At 39.6% G+C, this 21800-nt stretch overlaps 1 protein-coding gene across 1 annotated transcript in view; it reads right to left on the reverse strand.

Annotated features, from left to right (window-relative positions):
* Positions 1-21526, reverse strand: part of LOC144657140 (steroid 17-alpha-hydroxylase/17,20 lyase-like) — an 84458-nt gene extending 62932 nt beyond the window's left edge. The window contains exon 1 of the mRNA XM_078517450.1: positions 21397-21526. The gene's annotated coding sequence lies outside the window, so the exon portion shown is untranslated. The remainder of the gene's footprint in view (positions 1-21396) is intronic.
* Between the last annotated feature and the right edge of the window lie 274 nt (positions 21527-21800).

A 21800-nucleotide genomic window follows, 5' to 3' on the forward strand; every position in this document is an offset into this window, starting at 1 on the left:
ACCGCAGATATCAAGAAAATATGGAAATAAAATATCATACTTCCCACCCCATGCCTCCAGCTTTCCCTGCCCTTCACCCCTATCACCCCACCCTACCGAACGCATTCCACTAATTTTAAATTATGCTAGTATATGTAAAATGACATTCTGAAATGTATTAAATCTTTTTTATAATCAGGTGTTCACTGTGAATTCTGTGCACAGACAGGTTGCAAAAACCCCAATATCCAGAGGGCACCCAGACCATATCTAATAATACACCAGTTTTCACTGACATTGAAAAACCCAATTATTGCCCACCAGATGACTTTCAACCTAGAGCGCAGTTAAGGAAGCAATTTGCTGCAGGTTGGTGATTGTGTCAGCAACACTTTTATGCATGTGAGAAAGATGTTATTAAGTCAATGACACAAGTTAGTACTTGGAAAAATCTATAACCTATAACCTTCGACACACACGTTGGAAGCTCTGCATGTATAACTGATCTACATTAGACTTGTGGGGTGGGAGTTACATGTTGATCACACAACTAGGTTAGAATGTGACAACCTTTCCATGAACTGCTAGAAATAGTATTGCTGAAGAGTGAGATCTGTGCTAAAATAAAGGATTTTATGTTTGAAGGGCTGAGAAATGCAATGAGACAGATTCATTCAGTCAGTGGCACAAGCTACTGGGAAGTGTGACATGTCTTTGTCATATAGTCTTAAGCAGTCTTGATAAATCGTTGTTATTAAAATGAATCATTAAAATTTTATCTGGTAACCTGCAGGTGAAATTTCACCAGACGAAGGAGGAAGCATTCAAGCATTTTCAGAGAAGTATGCAGTGGATCAAGATCTGGTAGTGAAGTACTTGCATCACCTCGCATACCTTCACATGATGAAAGAAAAGAGAGAAAGAGAAAAAAGGGAGAAAGCTGAAAGGAAGAAAAACTTGGCGTATGAGGATGTAGAGTGTGAGAAACTCCTCTGCGAGAATTTGTTAAAAAACAAGGGTTTCCATCTTTAACCTTTACATTGAACACCACAATCTGACAAAGGAGAAATTAACTTTAAAAAAAAAACAAGCTCGTCCTAGTGACAGCACACATACAATTATCAGCTTTAGGCAGTGTATCCACTGCTAAAGATTCAAAGTACTCCACCTCTGAAACAAGCCATGATTTGGAATCAACAAAAACACTCTGAAAGTGAAGACTGTGTTTTGCAGGAAGTTGGGAGTGACACTTCTGATGTAGACAATATCCCCCTGTCAAAACTGGCTACCAACAATTTGAGTGATAGCAATGTGCCATTGAGCATACTTCGCCACATAATTTGATGCCAGCAGAAATTACAGACAAAATTTTACTTTAATAACGTGACTTTGAAAAGCTGAAAAAGTATTAAAAATAATTTTTCAACAAATAAATCTGAATGTAAATCAAAACCACCACAAGATCATACACCAATTTGGTTTAATTAAATTTGCAACCAAAAATTTCTTGTTTTTAAGGGGTGGGTTATGTGATTTTTAACCTTCATTTAGGAGTGGGTCAATTAGTTTTGTGGCAAAATGAAGGGGTGGGTTGTGTGCTTTTTATCTATCACATTTCCAAATGCTCCAGACCACCCACCCCCCCCCCCCCCACCTCCAATAACTTTTGACAAGTCCCTTAGGTACATGTGTGACAATTGCCAGATAACAAGCAGAAATGAGGAGTGTAAATGCTGTTCACAGTTTTCCTCAAATTTGTTAAAAAAAAACAGAGGAGCAGTAGAGATGGGGGAGGCTCCAAAACTCCTGATTTTTATTAAACAACATCCTGGTTTTCAAGCTGTTTGTCTCAACAGATGGGTATTGCAGACACCTGGCACCAATACAAGCAACAATATTCTGAGTCGTACGAGGGTCCCCAACATAAACTTTACAGGCATAAAGTATATCGACAACTTGTCAGATGGTGCTGGGATGTTCTTGGAAAAGAAATGAGGGCCTTTGCCATCATGTGCAGTGTACTGCATTCGTGCCCACTTTCCTCCTACAGGACTTGAAGAAGACTTTGAATTTGAGGGTTTTCATTTTTCAGATGAATAAAAGACCACAGGTTGATATAACCCTGTCATGACAATGTGTTGGGTTTGATTTTGTTTAAAGTGAAATGAATTAATTGCAAAGGTATCTTGTGTTTTTAAAGTTGTTATGTAATTAAATTAAAACAAGGAAAATCTGGTAAAGTGATAAAACTGTACTTTCTACAATTTACAATGCAGGAAATGATTTCCTCCTAGATAAAATGAGATTTTTGTATAAGAACATGTCATACATGTATCAGATTGAAACTTAGCCTGTTTCACAGGTATTGGCAACAGTGTCCATCCAAATCATCACATAAACATACAATTTTTTCTCTTTTATAGGCTTAGCCACCCACTGCTTCTGTGCCAGTGTGGCAGAATTCCAATGATGTCTTTCAGGATCCTTTTGTTCAGAGTGTTGATTATGTTGACAACATTGATCAGACTTTCATTGTTTGATTCTTAGAGTAAGGGACGATTGCATGAAAACATCGCCTTCTGGTGCAGTATTGAGGCCAATCAGTGGTTATTTAAGGTGTAACATGAGGGATATTGTTTAATATTAGAATGTTTCTAAGTGGCTGTGCTCTTTTTTTATTGTTAATTTTTCTCTTTGCATGTATTCACTTATTGTAAAACTCTTCTGGCACGAATAAAGGTTGTTGTTGTTGTTGTTGTTGAGTTGCTCATGAATAGTTTTTTTTGCAAATTACAATCACAATTCCACATCATGACAGTCTGAATTTGTTTCCTTTGAAATTTCGAAGTTTTCCTTATCAGGTGTCATGGTGGAAGTTATATTGACCTATTAAATTTTTTTGCAACCCACTGGCTGTAGCAGTTGCACTTCACCAGTAAGTACCATTACTTGGAGAAGAATGAAAAGTATCAAGACGATTTTAGCCAGGTGCTTACATGTCATGGCAGAGATCAGCTACCAACAAGTTTTACCAGGCAACTCCATAAACCTTACCCCAAAAACAAATGTGGATAAGCACCACAAATAAACCAATGGAAATGAGGTCACACAAGAAAGACATTCAATAAATAATGGAAGTGAGAACCTCTCACACAAAAAAGTAAACAAAGGAGGTACCATTTTTCATTTTTGTTTTATCACCTTTGGCTTGTATGCATTCTCTTTCAGGGAACAAGAGAATTTTTTAAAGTTAAAATAATGAAACAAACAAGAAGTATTTAAGTCTAGTATGTTTCCTCAGAAATTCACTCAACCCAGTGCCAAAACCACACCAGTTAGGTGTTGTACTTACTGAAGTATTTTATAATTTTATGGTAGTTTTTACAAGAGAAAGCAGTTTGTTTCTCTTGCCAGAAAAATGAGACAGCACCCAAAAGCCTTGCTACAGAGACAACAGTGGTGAAGAAAAAAGACCAACTTTTCAATAAGTTATCAGAATATGTTTGAACAACATGGTGAGAGAAACAAACAGGTATGCGATCAGACTTTAGAGCTTCAAAATAAAGAAACTCCTTCTGTATGGAAGGAAGTCACTTTACAAGAACAGGCCTTTTTAGGCGTTCTATTGCTGAGCATCCATCGTTGCCCATTTCTTTGAGATAACTGATCATCTGGCTGGGTCCTAGGTACTCCAGCATATGTGAAAATCATGGCCAGAAACAGGCTTCTTGAAATTTGGAGTTATCAGCACTTTTCAGACAATTCAAGGATCCCAAGACCTGGAGAAGAGAACATTGACAAACTTTGCAAGGTCATCAATTTCTTGAAGACTTGAAGACAAACTTCAAGGTTAATTATCATACTTGCCGCAAACAAGCTGTAGATGAGCCAATGATAAAATATAAAGAAAGACCCTCACTCAAGCAGGACATGCTTATGAAACCAATGAAGCAGGGCATAATGATTTAGTGTTGGGCAGACAGCGCCAATGGCTAGCTCTCTTTACTGGAAAGTCTCGGCAGGGTGTTCAACATTATAATTATCTTAATAATTTCAATATATATTTTCATTTTTAGGTTTAGTTAGTTAAATATTTTATCAAATTGTAGCTAGTATTCTTTTAAATATGTAATATAAAATATAATTTATTTATCGTTATATACACTTTTTTATAATTAATTTTTATTTTCATTATTATTCCTCTGAAGCCCTACTGATCAGCGTATGTAAAAAGCGCTATATAAATTATCATTCAATGGCCTTGGCTACTCAGTGGTCACCAAGCTGTGTGCATCAACAAAGGTACACTGGTAAAGCACACTCTGTGATAACTTTTTCACCTCATACAAGCTGTTAGACTAAATGTCATCAAGAGAACAAGTTGTATGCAACCAGTGTATCTATGTACGTATGTCAAAAGAACTGGAAGAACTGTAATGACCATCTTTAAAGTGTATATGACACGAAATGTTTTATTTTGTTTTTTGTTCATTTAATATGTATAAATAACAGTTTCAGCATTTAAAATCTTTCAAAATATTTTGAAGTGCCTTTTTCCCATGAGCACAGAGAGCACAGGTAGAGGTGAATGCACATTCTGTTCTGTGGGTGAGGATCCTCAATGCAGGAGAAGGTGTTGGAGGCCAAGCAAGAATCAAAAGCAACATGATGGTTCATAATTCTTCTCTTGCCCCCTTGTATGCTCTAAGAAAAGATCATAAGAATGTGGCTGACCACAATGTTGGCCCACCAGTGCGGCCCGTATGTGGAGCGGTGACAACTTACAACCGAAAACTGTCGCATTTAATCAGTTTTATTTTGGCAGAGGTGTGGAAAGAGGCGGAGAGTGTGTGCCTGAATACTGAAGAGATGTTGGCAGGGTTTAAGCAGTTAAATGACAGCCATGTCACGGAAGATATTGTTGTTGGCTCTGCGGATGTTAAGGCGCTGTATCCGAGTTTGGACATTGCTTTTACTGTAGAGAAGGTATGTAAAGTTTTCCACAAAAGCAGTGTACAGGTGGTCGGAGTAAATGATGAGGAGCTGGGGTTGTATCTTGCGTTGAACAAGACTGAAGCGGATTTAAGAGATATGGGGCTACTTCAGTTTTGTCCAAGACGCAAGACCAACAGGGGCGGACCACCTACCATCACAGGTTGTGCTCTTGATGAAAATAAAACCAAGAGATATAAACCTTGGCTACCCCCTGCTGAAGAGCCCGATGAAGTTACCATCAGAAAGATGTTCACTGAGGCTATGAAGGTGGTTCTTTTGTTTATTATGGAAAACCACATGTACACGTTTAACGAGGTAAAGTTGCAGTCGAGGGGAGGTCCCATAGGACTAGAACTTACGGGGGTCCTGGCTCAGTTGTTCATGGTCTGGTGGGACAGGCAATTTGTGAAGAAGGTTGAGGATAACGGGCTTAGGTTACGGGTGTACAAGAGGTATGTTCATAACATAAATGTCATCATGAACATTCCCAGCTCTGGCCTCAGGTTTGTTGATGGCAAAGTTATCCAGGATAGCAGGTTGCTGAATTAGAAAAAGGTGTGGAAGCGGATAGAAGATGCATGCTTCTGGTCCAGTCAATTGGAAACAGCATTCACTCGTCTATCGAGCTTGAAGTCGATTACCCTTCACAGCACGGAGATGGAAAACTTCCAATACTCGACTTAAAGGTCTGGGTGGAGAAAAAGAACAGAATAGTAGAAGGCGAACAAGATCGACCGGTCAGTGTGGTGTTGCATGAGTTTTACTGCAAAGATGTTTCCTCCAGATCCGTGATTAATGCAAGATCAGCCTTACCATGGAACTGCAAGAGAACAATACTAACTCAAGAAGTGTTGAGAATATTTTTCAACTGCAGTAGAGAGTTCCCTTGGGAAACTGTTGTTGCCCATGTCAACCACATGATGCTGCGACTCAAGTACTCCGGTTATGATCGGAAGTTTCGTACGGAAGTGGTGAGATCAGCGTTGACTGCCTACAACCGCCTGATAGAGCTAGATGCGAGTGGTGAGACGCCGTTGTACAGGCCAAGAGAGTGGAGAAAGTTGGATCGAGCACGAGAGAAACGGAGAAAGCGTGAGGTTTGGTACAAGAAAGGAGGGTTCGACACAGTGATTTTCGTGCCAGCATCACCAGGCTCCCAGCTTAAACACCGATACATGAAACAGGGCACGAAATTGCGCCTAATGTAGTCGCCAATGCGACTAAGTTTTCGTGCTGGCGACCAAGATTCAAAAATTAGTCGCCAAGTTGGCGATCAGAACTCTTTGGGTTTTGTATATCTTACCTTGATGTATTTTCCAACTAAATAAAGCTTTAAAGTAGATGAATCGGTGCGAACGATAAGGTCTGTTTAGCAAAATCGTCACGAATGCTACGAAGCGAACTTGTCAACATCCGCCATCTTGAATTTTGCAAACGTTACGTTGTATATTGTGAAATGAAGTGTCCCTTTTGCTAACAACGCATATTGCGGGCTCACAACATTCCGTACTTTTCCGACCGTGGCGAATCCTTCCACGTGCTCTCATTTGGCTTTATTTATCTAATTTATGGAGTGATTTAAATTTAAAATGAGCAGCGACGTAGACAGTGATCGAGAGCATTTATTTCAAATACTGACTGCGCGTTCAACCGCGACCGAGGACGAGGTTTTTGAATTCTCGCGGGCTTTGGAGGAAAAATATGCCGATAAGAAGCAGTTCTTTCGCACTTTGCCGCTCCGCAGCCATGTTGGCTTGCCAACAGATCAAATGGCTATGTCACTGGTGCCAGAAGATCTTCCTCTGGAAGCAGAAATAGTAGCGACAAGAACATCTCCTGATGGAAACTGCCTTTTTAGTGCAGAATGCACTATTGTGATGGTTTGGTGGGTTGGCGTTTGCTAAACCCCTAAACCACTAAACCACTAAACCACTAAACCACTAAGCCACTAAACCGCTAACGCGGTGTAAACTTTTAATCACCAATTAATTAATTAATATCAATTAATTAATTATTTCTGTAAAGGGGGGAGGGGATGGAGAGCACCTGACCGTGTGCCCTTGGTAAATCGGGGAGTCCATTACGATACTTACAATTGAAGAACTCAAGGTATATATTTGTTTCAGAAAGCACTATGCTCTCCTTGTGGTACAATTCTTTCTGGAAAAAATACTTTGTGCTAAACGCATGCGCAGATCAGTCTTCATCACGAACATTGCGTTTTTCTTCTGCAGAAGGATTCGTGTAGACTCCGTGGCCCCAAGTTAAAACCACAAATTAATTGAATTAGACAGTAAGGCGTCATAGCAGATCATGTGAAATATTTCTTGATATGGCAATGCTGTTTTCTTAGAAAAGGTGATCTAGCATCTCATAATTAATTGATAACCTGATAACATCTGTGTTATAATCAATGTCGCCTTCTTTGCAGAAAATAAATCACGTTACCATAAACATCATGTTACATCCGTTTTTGACAAAAACAAAAGTATGTTACATGTTTTTGACAAAAACAAAAGTATCTCGTTTGCTGTTTCAATAACAAACTGAAATTCAAGCTATCGAAAATTAAAATAACAGTGACGTGTTTAGAAATTTTGTATTAAAGCCTAACGTGGTGTGCTTTTCAATGCGGTTGAATTCCTGTAGAATCCGTGGCGTTAATTTAATTAGACTTAAAAGGCATCACAGCGATCTGCGAGAAAAAAACAACAATATCATGTTACATCCGTCACTTCCTTTCCTTTTATTTGTTCTCCATCGGTTGAACTAACCTCCGTTTTATTTTGTAAAACCTCTGCCGCTTTAGTGTTTGAACATGCTTTCGTGACGGTTCCGACATTTCTTGAAAGAAATCTTCACACTACGTGCTTCTCGGCTTCATGCTTGAGTGAGCGTGTGACGTGTTCACAGCGCTTTCGTAAATCGTAATTAGGTATGCAAAAACTTGCACCGGGATTTTCGGCGTGAACACCTGATAACCAGGAAACAAATATCCTAGCTGTACTGCGTTTTAAAAACCCTTTCGAAAAAGATGTTTTTTGATTAGATTTGTTCTTTAGTTTTGAGAATCGTCTTTCGTGCAGTTTAAACCGTAACTTAATTAAATTAAACAAATGTCATCGATGTCGCCGTAAAACAAACAAAAAACAAGAGTTTCATGTTACGGCATTTTCAAGGAAAACAAAAGTATTTTGTTACAAACGAACGAAAGTGTCGTGTTACGTTTGCAAAGATTAACGTAAGGAACACCTAGGAAAGAATACAAGTAGCCTGTGAACAGTTTTTCCGAAAGTAAAGTAAAGCAAATAAACACGAACATATATAAAACATCATACTTTCAATTGTTCCATATTGCATTCTGCACTTACCAAATCATCGAGATTTTTAATGCTGTGTCGTTAGCTTTGGTGGGTGACGAAACACAAATGAGTCTTCTGCGTTTGCTTGTGGCTGTTGAGCTCCTCCTGAACTGTGAATTCTACATACAGCACCCAAGATTAACTTCGTTTTCCTTGGCCAATCATCAAGAAGACAAGCTATTTTCCCTTTGCCTGACTAGAGATAGTGATTCGGTTTATTTCAACACCAACAAGAGCAAAGAGGATGCAATTTGGTCGGAAGCTCTGGTTGCAACTAAATGTAATGAGTGGAGTGGTTTTTTTCACATTGCTGCGCTATCGACGGTTCTTGCCAGGCCTATCTTCTCTGTATATCCAAATTGTCAAACTTGGATACGGGACTTTTTGCACGCTGAAATAGGTCCACGGGAGATTCAGAACATGGTACCCCTTGAAACGCTCTTTGTGTTGTGGTCTAGGGACGGGAACCTAGATAACAGAAGCGGAGCTTGGTATTCTCCAAATCATTTTGTTCCGTTATATTCTGCCAGTAAGGGCGGTATTTCTAGTGCTAAAGAGAACGAAAGTCAGCCTGAAAAGCATCAGCAACAAGAAACTGTAACAGTTGAACCAGCCAAACCAAAAAAGAGACCCGTAACCTTGGATGGCTACTTTGGCTTACCAAGTTCTAAACGAAAGAAAGAGAAAGAGCCAAATTCTGCTAGCATTGCTGATGAAGAGAGCCGAAAGCCCGTAAAGAAGAATGATCTCCCAACCACACCCAGCGTCCAGCCACAAAAGCAACAAACAAAGCTACCACGTGAACAGAAACCCACAAAAAGCTGTGAAAGACCTGATGACAGCAAACAAGAAAAAGACGAACAAAAGCGGCGATTTATTCCCAAATGGAAAGATGAATTCCCTTGGCTACATTTCAATGATGATAAATACGTGATGACATGCGACATATGCTGTAAACATTCAAGCGTAGCTGGTAAAACAGATTTTTTGAAAGGCTGTACTAGTTTCAAAAAAGACACACTCAAAAAACATGCTACTAGCTATGGGCACATCCGCGCCAGAGAGAAGTCCTTTGCAGAGGAAAAAACAATTGAGGAAAGTCAGATCTTCAAAACTTTCTCAAAGATAAACAAAGACATACAGGCTCAAGACCGCAAAGAAATGGAAATAAAGCTAAACACTGCATATTTTGTTGCGAAAGAGGAACTACCCTTTTCTAAATTTGAAGGGTTGCTTTCGCTTCAGAACAAAAATGGACTAAACGTTAACCTTATGTACGCAAACGAGAAAAGTTGCGCGGGATTGGTTTCGTTTTTGTCTGAAGGCCTTAAAGAAGACCTCATCCAAGAGCTAAACTCAAAAAACTTTTTCAGCATAATGGCGGATGGAAGTGCTGATTTCAGTGGTGTGGAGAACGAAACCATAGTTTGCCGTTTTGTAAGAGATGGGCTTCCTGTCAACTGCATGCTAGGACACAAAGCTGTTGCACATGCCCATGCTGAGGGTACGTTTCTATAATAACTGCCTAAGCATTTTAATGCATTTTCCATTTCTATTTTACCATGGTCCAAACCATTAGATTTTGTGATAATAATCATGAATGCATATGAAACTATAAGAAACCAACTACGTTTGCACTAACAAAGATAAAATGGCCTAGTACATCATTCCTGTTCTATTAAATAAAACTTCATAATAGATGTAATCAAATGAAAACAGGACTCTAAAAGTACTCAATAAACCCCGTTTTCTGTTCCTCTCTTCTATTGTTCTTTTTAGGTGTAAAGGAAGCCGTAGTAAGCGCGTTAGAAGACGTCACTGACTGGGAAAAGAGCGTTGTAGCATTTGGGGCCGATGGTGCCAGTGTAAATCTGGGGAAAAAGGGCGGAGTCGCTGCACTCATTAGAAAAGACATTCCATACTTGGTAGACTTTCACTGTCTGCCCCACAGGCTTGAACTAGCCCTTCTCGAGATGCAGAGAAAATGCAAGTTGGTTGAGGACGTATATGAAGTACTAAACCTGGTATGGAAGACCTACCACTACAGCGCAAAAAGTGCACGCGATCTAAAAGCTCTTGCTGGCGAGCTTGGCGTAAATGTCCTAAAACCAACCCAAGTTACTGGAACGCGATGGTTGCCGCATGTGAGTCGCGCACTTAAAGTGTTCATCAAGCCTGGCGAGTCCAAAACACCAGATGACACCACTGGCCAGTATGCTCTTGTGGTCTACCACATGGACCATTTGAGTGCATCTTCGAACAACGCCGACATTAAAGGTCGAGCAAAATACATCGCCAAAAGAATGCGAGATGTCCAGTTTGCGGCGTTCTGTCATTTTTTGGCAGATATGTTCACCATTTTGGGCAGGCTCAGTCTGAAGATGCAAAGTGCCGCTCTCATCCTCCCCGCTGCTGTTTCTCAGCTCAATGAAACAGTAGCGGAAATCAGTTGCCTAAAAAGTCGCCATGTTCCAAAGGGACATTTTCAACAGTTTGAAGACGTCTTGAGCAAGTCTGATGACAAAGGAGGCATGGAATTTCAAGGGATCCAAATGGAAGGAAGTCTAGAGGGAAAAGCAAAGCGGTCTGGTGCTGGTCCTACTGTAGTTTCTCTTCTGAGGTCAATACAACTGTAGATCTTTGTGTGAATGGCCTTAAAGAACGTTTTGGATTACTGATGAATACACCAAGCTCCTCCATAAAGCAAACCTTGTATGGTTCACCTGATGTCGTCCAGGATCTTTTGATCTTCAATGTCGACTCCTGGCCAGCCAAAGATTCAGATTTGGTCGACTTCGGGGATACTAACATAGAAAGACTGGTCAATTGGTTTGATCCAGCCCTGAGGTCAGCAGGATGCCAGGTTGAGGATGTTATACACCAGTGGCACTCTTTGAAGATCGCTGTCAACGCTCAGTTCCGTGACAAGGACTACTGCAGCTTATGGAGAATGTTGCTCTCCAAAGATCCATATAAAACTGATCTCAAAGACATCCTTCATCTTGTTGAGATTCTCCTTGTCCTGCCCATATCGGCTGCTGGCTGTGAAAGAATGGTCTCTGCACAGAACAGGATCAAAAGTAGCCTCCGAGCGTCTTTGAAGACCCCAACGCTAGAAGGATTAATTCGAATCTCAGCTCAAGGTCCATCACTAGATAACTTCAACCCAGCTCCTTCAGTTAACCGCTGGTTTACACGAGACAGATCTAAAGGCAAAAGAAAGCGACGACCAAACTTTTCCCGCACCTAGAAGTGAACATCATCACCCCTTCATTTCCAGCTTCAAATCATAGATCGTAAGATTGCAAAATGTGACGTTTAAAGACCTTGCAATGACTTGTATTGTTCACAAAGTACCTGGAAACGGATTTGCGCTCTGACATTTGGAATCTGAAATTATGTTGAGAAATGTTGTTTAGAAATGGGTCACAAGTATGCACTATTAAAGTTGCTAGGTTCCCTTAAACTTCGTGAAATTCAGAGTTTCAGTTGACAGAAATTGCAATTAGTGTTGTTACTAAGGTATCATTATGTGTAGTCCATGCAATGCTCGAAAATTAAGTCTGTTTAGCAATGGCTTTGAAATAAAATAGGATTACATGTAAAATAGCTCAGATAACTCGGGTAGATACACATTGTACGTTTGAAACAATGCTGCAACAAACAAGAAAGACGTAACTTGCTACTGTTTTGTTATGTAGTTGAAGTCGGGTAACTAAGGTTCCACTGCGTTTGAATAGTTTATGATTATAAAAGAGGTTGGGACATGTCTTGTTTTTCCAGCAATGATGACAGGTTAACATGATGTAGTCCAGTGTGCTTTTTCGTGACGTTTACATTAGAAGTAATAGTTAGCAGACTTGTCAACTTTTTCTAAAATTGTTTGAAAGATTTTTTGTAAGTGAGGACATTCTGGGATATGGTTGATATTACAGTGCACATGACGATGTAATTTACAGGAGCCCGAGATAAGTGGTCATCTGATCATGATCATCAAATTCGATGGTCTGTGAGGGAAAAACAGAATAAATCTTACAAATGACAAACTTGCTATAAAAGTTTGGAAGTGTTTAATCGTATCTGTTTGTTAACAACATAACCAGAAAATTTTGTTGTATGAAGATCTGAACAAAAACGTTCAATTAAGTTAATAGTGTCACTCCACTTCGATTCAAAGCTACAAAAACCCCTCAATTTGACACTATTGTATAATGTGTTTTTTTTTTTCACCTATCCTGTAAAAAAAAATTGGCTCCTAACTTTTTGGACTTGGCGACCACTTTGGAAAATTTAGGAGCCAGAGGGCTCCTTGAAAAAAAAGTTAATTTCGTGCCCTGTGAAAGAGATCAAGGAGACAGGGTTTAAAGTCAGAGTTGTAGAGCAGTCGGGTACAACGCTCAAGAGCATGCTGCAGAAGTCAGACCCTTTTAAAGCAAAGCGTTGCATGAGAGTCGATTGTCTGGTCTGCCGATCTGACGGAAAAGGACCTTGCCGCAGTACAGGGGTAACTTACGAGCTGGTGTGTCAGGCTTGCTGTAACAAGTACATCGGAGAGACGTCACGAAGTGCTTTCCCTTGCGGGAGAGAACATCTGAATGCTTTGGAACGGCGGGAGGAGAGCTCTGTGATGTGGAGGCATTCTTGTGACAGGCATGAGGGGAACGTTCCAAACTTCGTAATGAATGTAACGGGAACTTTTCGTGACAACGCTATGCTGAAACAGGTCACAGAGTCAGTTGTGATTAACAAGGTTGACGAAAGGAAGCTAATTAACTCCAAAAATGAGTGGAATTATGTCCGTATCCCAAGAACTGTTATCACGCTGTAGCGAACTGAAAAACTCTTGTTTCCGAGTCTTTGTAACAAATTTTAAGGACCTGGTGTCGAGTAGTTACTTTTCGTGTGTTATTACATGACGTATGTTTATATTCAAATTTTATATAGCGAACTACTGACGAGGTCTTTGACGAAACCGGTTTTAAAAGTCGCATATGTAAATTAGTGTGTAGAAAGTAAATGTAAATTAGATTTCTCCAAATCAAGAAAATACAAGCTATTTTAGCGAAAATTTTGTCATAGTGGCATGCAGCCAAAAGGTACGTCACATGACCTTTGTGACATCTACTTTTTTGATAAATTTTCAAGATGGTTGAGAGTGGAGGGAAACCGATTCGAAGAGGTGGATGATATTGTGTTGCTGGGGCACCAAACAAGCAAAGTTGTAAGAACACAAGTTACACAACAGGAATTAAAATGTATCAGTTCCCAACCGATCCAAAAGTGCAGGCACAATGGGTAAAATTTGTGCAACACCAACATGTCGACTTTGGCGAGCCTATCAACAAGCATGCAGCCTTGTGCTCGGCTCACTTTGAGCCTAGCTGTTACTCAACGAGTTTTGGTCTATCATAAGAAGGAAGCTGTTCTTCCGCAGTATTGAAGCTTTCAGACTGTTTGGTTTCTTGGTGCACAGTTGTACGGGTGTAGTTTGTGTTGGCTTTTTCCTTGCCTTAAATAAATGATAAGCCGTGAAGCACTAGAATAGAAAGGTGATAGGTTTTCTTATTCTTAGGAATTATAGCTTAAGAAACTTTACTTTTCTCGTGAAAGGAAAGCTTGAGATTGAAAATACAAGCTATAAATGGTGTAATTTATATATAACTAAGGTAAGCTTTCTGAAAATAGCCCAAACCGAATAAGCTGTAAATTATTTCTTTGCAGCTGAGGCGTGATGTTCTGTCTGAGTTTGAGCCAAGCTGAGCAAAGAGCAAGCCTGCAAATAACAGTCGGTCATCGGACAAATGTCCGGTAAATAAATTTCAAAGAGAGCCAGTGGCACTCCATGGATTTGCCACAAACTATCCACTTTAAAGGTTCTAGTTGACAAGTTCGGATTATTCATTCAACATCTAGAAACACTGAGCTGCGATAAATCAGTGAAATCCAGTGACCAAAGCAAGTTGAAAGGCTATCTGCCAAAATGAAAAAGTGGTAAACCCTTTGTTAACTCTTGCTTCTTTGTTGATTTATTACAGCCAGCTGTCGTTCTTTCCCAAACGTTTCAGGCAGAAGATGTTGAAACAGTCACTATTTCTTCTGCAATGTCCACAGTCAGGAAACAGCTGGACAGTCTTCGGTAAAAACAAGTGCACAAGCTTCAAACTGTTAAACACTACATTGACAAGGTGGAGAATGAGGAATATCAAAGCATTAAGATTTCTGGGTTTGCGAATGCCATTAAACATTTAAGCAAAGATGCTAAGTCTTACAGTACCGCTCAAATGTAAGTTGACAGTCCCTCGAGCCTCGATCCTCGAGACTCGAGACTCGATCCTCGAAACTCGAAAATTTTGAGTTTCCGAGTCTCGAGGCTCGAGGATCGAGTCTCGAGTCGAGAAAAATAATGAGCTTGTCGCTTGAATGATTCCTCGAGAATAAAATTGCTCAAGCGGGCCGCACTCTCGAAAGTTGTACTATGGAAGCCAGCGTGCCGGCTACTCATCTCTGCTGTAGCAACGCACGCTTGGTCGTTTAATATTTCGAACCGTCCCAAAAAGTTCGAAATAGGAGCTCGAAACCGTCTATAATGAATGAATTGAGGGAAAATCGAACCAGAAGTAACCGAGTTGGAGTTAGCGCGGTCCCGTCGAATCAACATGGACAAATACAACCTGCGTTCAGGCGATCCTAGGACAAACATGAAGCACGTGTGCAATGTCACGCATACGATTGTTTGTGTTATGATTTAGGATACAAATATTAAACCTTAAAGTTCACTCAGTCATTTAGTTTTCTTTTGAAAAACGCAGTTACGTGTGTATGAAAGAATCTAAATCGGATACTTGCGTGCGGGGTTGTGTTAAATTTATTTGCGCTGGAGTTTATTCGAAAGGTTTCAAATTACTTTTGACATATGCAAATTTTGCCAACTTTTATAACTGTGCCGCTTTAAAAAAGAAAAATTTGTATAACTTCTCTAAAGCTGTAATAATGATTAACGCCGATATCTGTGTTATAAATGAAGACAAGTTTCATTCAAGAAGAATTTAGGTTTTAAGAATTTTATGCCAAATTCACAAAAAATAAAACACGCTCATTTCAAGCTAGACGCGATGGCGCGACATAAGTCTGTCTTGCCATTTATTTTCGGAAGGCTTCACGGCTTCGATGTTTTTCACGTGAAATGTTTCGTTTGCCGTCTACAGAATTTTTACAACTCAAATTTTAGAACCGGTTTTATTTACGGAAACTTTTGTCTGAATTTCAGTAGCGACCAGAAAGAGACGTCTGAAATTCAGGCTTCTGAAACTTGCTTGCGCGATTTTGTCGGTTCTAATTTCTACGGCTCAGCTTACAAGATTCGTGGCATTTACATCGTTTCGCATCGAATGCTTCAGATGCTGAATTACAGAACATTTTGTGAAAGAAAATAAATTTGTAGTTTTATTTGCGAAAACTCAGGATGAACTTGTAAACCAATAACTGAAATATCTTCGTGGTTGAAAACATGCACTTACGGCGGGTTGAAACATTGACAAGGGAGAGCACAAGTTTGAACTACAGATTCTTTTCACGTCCTTTTCTAAATTTAATTCGGCGATCACGGCTTTCAAGGACGAGTTTGTTTCAATACTTTTAGGTAAGTAGACGGAATTACGATCGGCGCGAATATATCGTACTGTCGAATGTTACATGTCGGGGAAGGTTTATATTTCATGCGCTGAAGGTGGACGCGAAACACTTGTACATGAGGTGCGAGCGGCTTTTATTCTTTCCTCGAGAAATAAATCGTTTCCTCGAAAGCCTTTCGAGTTATGAATATTCGAGACCGCCTTGTTTCTCGATCCTCGAGACTCGAAACTCGAGACTCGAGACTCGATCCTCGAAACTCGAACATTTCGAGTTTCGAGTCTCGAGGATCGAGTTTCGAGGATCGAGTCGAGACTGTCAACTTACATTTGAGCGGTACTGTACATTCAATTGTTGAATGATGCAGTAGAAGCTCGCCTTGGTGGTAGCAGTGACATTGCCTCCATTGCCTCCATCTTGAACTGTGAAGCATGGGATTTCAGCAGCAGTGGTAATGAGTACATGGATGAAGTCATTCACTTTCAAGAACCCCTCAAACAACAAGGACTCCAGGTATCACAACTGGAAGTGGTCGATGAATGGCATGATATGCTTGACTACACTGTACAGTATTTGTCACCTTCTTCTTGTCACTACAGAGCAACGCGGTATAAAATGTGACCTTGCACGGGAAAACGTACTTTAACGATAATTCGTTAAACGGGCAAAAACTAACGTCTAACGAACGAGTAACTAACGACTTTTCCTAACGCTCTAACGACTTTTCTAACGAGTTGAACGCTCAAGCAAAAATATCTAACGACTTGTGAGAACATTCTAACGAAGTGCCTAACGACTTTTTAAAACGACTCTAACAAGCGAACTAACGAATTGGCTAAACAACATAAACAACTAAAACGTTCAAACTATCGACTGGTTTACTAAACTAAGACGTTTGATCAAAACATCCACCTTGTGAACTTATTTTAAAAGATAAAAATTTTTGCCAAGTAAAGCTTTAAATCATATTAAACTCATTTCGCGCCGAGATCGAGAAGGCATTACGACCGAAACATGTGCTTTGAGCAAAAAATTGGACGAGAAATGATACACAGCTAGTCTAAGAACTAGTCTAGCTTATTAGAAGGACGTCAAAACATTTTCAAATAAAATCTTTATTACTTACCGAAAGTTCCAAGTTCATAATGGTATAAAACAGTGCGTTCGCAAAACATTCACGGAAAGATCTCGCTGACATCGAAAGCAGAATTCGCTGCAGATGTAAAATAACTGTCGCATATTTTCGACTCTTCGACCACGTCAGATTAAAGACGAGCATTGCGGGGAAGTTTCTTAAGTGTTTTCCTTCTTAACTTTAAGAAGAAACCGAGTTGGAGTTAGCTCGGTCCCGCCGAATCACAAACATAACCTGCGATCAGGCGATCTTCGGACAAACATGAAGCACGCGTGTAATGTCACGCGTACGAATTGTTTGTGTTATGACGCTTTAGGACGCAAATATTAAACCTTAAAGTTCAATCTGCCATTTAGTTTTCTTTAGAAAAACACAGTTTAGATGTGTATGAAAGAATCTAAATCGGATACTTGTGTGCGGCGTTGTGTTACATTTATTTACGATAGAGTTTATTTGAAAGGTTTCAAATTACTTTTGACATATGCAAATTTTGCCAACTTTTAGACTCTTTTGGCTGCGCCGCTTTAAAAAAGCAAAATTTGTATAACTCCTCTAAAGCTGTAATTATAATTGACGCCATTATCTGTGTTATAAATGAAGACAAGTTTCATTCAAGAAAAATTTAGGTTTTAAGAATTTTATGCCAAATTCACAAAAAAATAAAACAAGTTTATTTCAAGCTACATGTAGACGCGATGGCGCGACACAAGTCTGTCTTTCAATTTAATATTCACGGAAGGCTTTACGGCTCCGATGTTTTTCATGTGGAATGTTTCGTTTGCCGACTACAGAATTTTCACAAGTCAAAGTTAAGAACCGGTTTTATTTACGGAAACTCTTGTCTGAATTCCCAACGTTTCGGCAATGCTGCCTTCTTCAGGGGGACAAAATTATTTCTTGTTTGCTTGCTTGCCTGAAGTCGCGTTCGCATTTCTCCTAAACACAAGTCGAAGACACTGATTCGTTTGAGGTGCGTTCATAAAACAATTGGACTAACATAACGATTTAAACGATAACAGAGCGATAATCTAACAAGTATTACTTCCTTTAGCGTTCAAAACTACTTGGAAGGTATTTCTAAATGATTTTTCCAAAGTTTCAAACGACTTGAACGGAGATTCTAACGATTTTTACTAACGATATGAACGACCTTTCTTGATACATCTAACGACGTGCATGATCTTTTTTAACGATTTTTCTAACGCTTCTAACGACAAAGAAAATTTTTCTAACGACCATTCTAACGCCTCTAACGATTTTCTTAGTCGCTCTAACTGTAATCTAACGACTAACAAACGATTTAAGTCGTTTAACGAAATAGCGTTAAAGTACGTTTTCCCGTGCAAGGTCACAAATTTGCCATTCATCAAGAGCTTTGCAATGGCAAAACATTCTGTTGTTGATCCGTTTACTTTTCTCCCTTCCTGTATCCAATGCTGCATTGGAGAGAATGTTCAGCAGCTTGGGAAGAGTCAAGACCACCAAGAGAGCTTCACTCTCCCAGGGAACTCTTCAGGATATCCTGAGGATCCAAGAGGAAGGACCACCAATGGAGACCTATGACCCCTCAACTGCTGTCATGGAGTGGGATAGGGCACAAAGGATACAGCCAAACCAAAAGCCAAGAAAAAAGTACAAGCCAAGATCAACAAAATGTGAAGCTCTACAGGATGATTCTCCTGATGATCTCAGTTCAGTGGAAGAGTGAAGGAATGTAATTCCTTCACAATCCAAGCAGAATTTGTGAAAAGGTAATTATTTACAATGGTGTTAAAAATAAATGCACTGTGGACAAGTAAGCTTATTGTGTAGTTCAGCTATCAAAAGGGCTTTGCTTTGCTGACCCTTGAAATTAGGCACAAGTAATAAAAAGGTGCAAAACGGTTTTGTTTAGCAAGCCGATATAGTGTTGACAAAGTAACTGTCTGTCTCTGGTGCCTTCATGCGAAATTTATTTTTCATAAGAGATCGGTAAAACATTCAGTTTCATTTGGTTAACAAACACAGAAGACTTGTAAATAAATTAAGAGAAGATCCTCGCAGTTATGAACACAACCGGATAAATCAGGCTTGCCAGAGGACTTGTATTGTGCAGTTCCAGGAAATATCCATACCTACTCCACAGAAGGTCACTGGAAATTCCAAAGAGGTGAGGGGTCTCACAAGCCAAGATTTTTAAAGAAAGTATGAAGATTAAATGGAACTTCCTTAGGGCGGGGAGGTTCACACCAAAAACCCTTCTATGGGGGAGGTATAGATTTTTTTGGAACAACACAATTGTATAGCTGTGCTTTAACAGAGCCCACATGCCACAAACGACCTACTTTTGTCTTTAGCCAACTTGTATAATTTTGCTATCATAGAAGCTTGTATGGGCTGGGCACCCAAGATTTCTTACATAAGAGCATTTGGGCACCCTGCAATTACGTGTACTGTATTTTCTCGATTAAACGCCGGACCCCGATTAAACGCCGGCCTCGTATAAATGCCGGGTCAAAATTGCTAATTTTTAAATAGACGCCGGGGGCATTTGTTCCAGGCCCCGGCGTTTATTTGAGGTCAAGCTAACAAGTGAATATATTCTCTTAAATGGCACTGCTATGACATACTAGTACGGTATGCTTCTTTGGAAATTTCAGTAAACATTCAAAGGAAAAGTCTGGCGTAACATAGCTAGGATGGGCGCTGTACAGCAAAATAAAACCTAGCAATGTTTGCGTTCCTGACGCATTTGCTTTCTTGTGTTAGTGCTCACAGTCGTTGAAATCTGGAGGACCCCTCCAGTGTTTGTTTAAAGGTTGGAGGTCTTTCAAAAAACGAGAAGGACGTTGGCGACATTGCCGTTTATGAACTTAAACCTTTGTACCTATAACCTTTACTTGTATGCTCCTTTAATGTTGTTTGTCACAAATCACGATTGCAACATAAACGTGTTCAATCCCCAATAATCCACCTTTCCATAATTATATTTAGTATAATTTCAGAGGTGATTATAAGAATTGAAGCATTCTGATTGGTCGAGAAGCTCGGCTTATGAGGCTACAATCACCCCGCGCGAGGTGATTATAGCTTTGAAGGCTTGGTTACTTAGCCACGCCACCTTTGACATCCAGGGAAGTAAACATGGCCACTTTTGCTGAATGAAAATTTCTTTGATTTGAAAGAAACCAGTTCAAGTCCTGGATATTTTAAACATTGGGAATTTTTCAAATTAACTACCAAGGTTTTTGGACCGAAAATATTTTCAAGAGATGGTTCTCAAGGCATTAGAAATTATCGTAAACACGGCGGTTTTGGCGATCGATGAGAAACTCAGACAGATCGATTGAGCAAACAATTAGTTCTCTTCTCACCGGAGCTACTCATTTTTAGAGGATTCACACAATCGCTTAGAAGTCATCCACAATCATACAAAGGTACCAGACATCTATCTTTCTCATTGTGTTTGTTTTGTTTCGTTTTATTGCTTTAACTAAATAAATCTGATAAATTCTGATTGCAATCGATGATTTAAACTGGTTTACACCGTATGCAAGCGAACACTTGTGTTTGCTGTTTTCTTGTTTGCTATCGTTATTTTTTTAAGTTCTTGATGATCACCTCTAAAAATTATACAAAAAAACAACAAAAAAACATTCTGAAAAATTGACAGAAAATTACAGTCTGTTAATAAATGCCGGGCCCCGATTAAACGCCGGCTTCAAATAAACGCCAGGTCCACCAAGCCAAGTTTAGAATAAACGCCGGGGGCGTTTAATTGAGAAAATACGGTATTTTAATATTTAAATTGAAGTCAGTCTAACAAAAATCTTCCAATCCCTTTGCTGTATATAAAATACAGTAATAGACATGACGACATTTATGTTTGGATAAAATTTACTTGTTGGATGAAATGCTCAGTAATGTTATCACGTGCGTTCAGGTTTTTGCTTTGACAAGAAAAGCCACGTGACCAAAATCTTTGCCTTTTGGCGCCAAAATTAACTGTGCCTCCGAATAAAAGCAGTCTACCCATTTCGGTTGTATAAATGAGTGAGTTCAATTCTTCCTGGCTTTTTTACGCTCAAGCCCTACCTATTCCACCAATTTGAAAATCTTAAAACAAAATACAAGATAAGAAATAGACTACAGCGGGCGCCGATGTCCAACTGATTTCAGGCGGCAGCCGCCAAAAGCGTCGGAATTTCGAGCAAATATGTCGGTCCACTCGATAATTTGCAATTAAATTACTTTAATAGAACGAAGCTATTCACAGGGTTATTTATTCATATAATAACTAAATACAGCGAGACATACCCTTGTCTTCACAAGTTCCCGTGAGGCCTCATGAGTTTGCAATCACAAACACAGTGCGTTGAGATCGAAAGCATCTGATCTCCAGAACTCGTATCTTGCATTTCCCCTTGATATTCCAAGTTTTACACTGCCATCTAGTTTAAAAATGCAAAAGAAAAACGGAAACCGAAAGTTAGTTTTTCTTATCTAGGAGAACACAAGGTACCAAAGCAATGAAATACAAGTGTCGCGCAAAAGCTCGCCTTCGATCCAGCTGATGATATGTGCATTTCTGGAAGCCATTTTGACGCAAATCTCTGTTTTTCGTGCAAAAATATCTCGTCTGAGGTGTTCACCCAATTGTACTTTATCCATTTACTCGTTGCTTCTTCATAGAAAATTATCAAGAACGACAAAAAGCAATA

Source organism: Oculina patagonica, chromosome 6 (assembly GCF_052425735.1).
Source record: "Oculina patagonica isolate OP01 chromosome 6, crgOcupat, whole genome shotgun sequence".
Lineage (NCBI taxonomy): Eukaryota > Metazoa > Cnidaria > Anthozoa > Scleractinia > Oculinidae > Oculina > Oculina patagonica.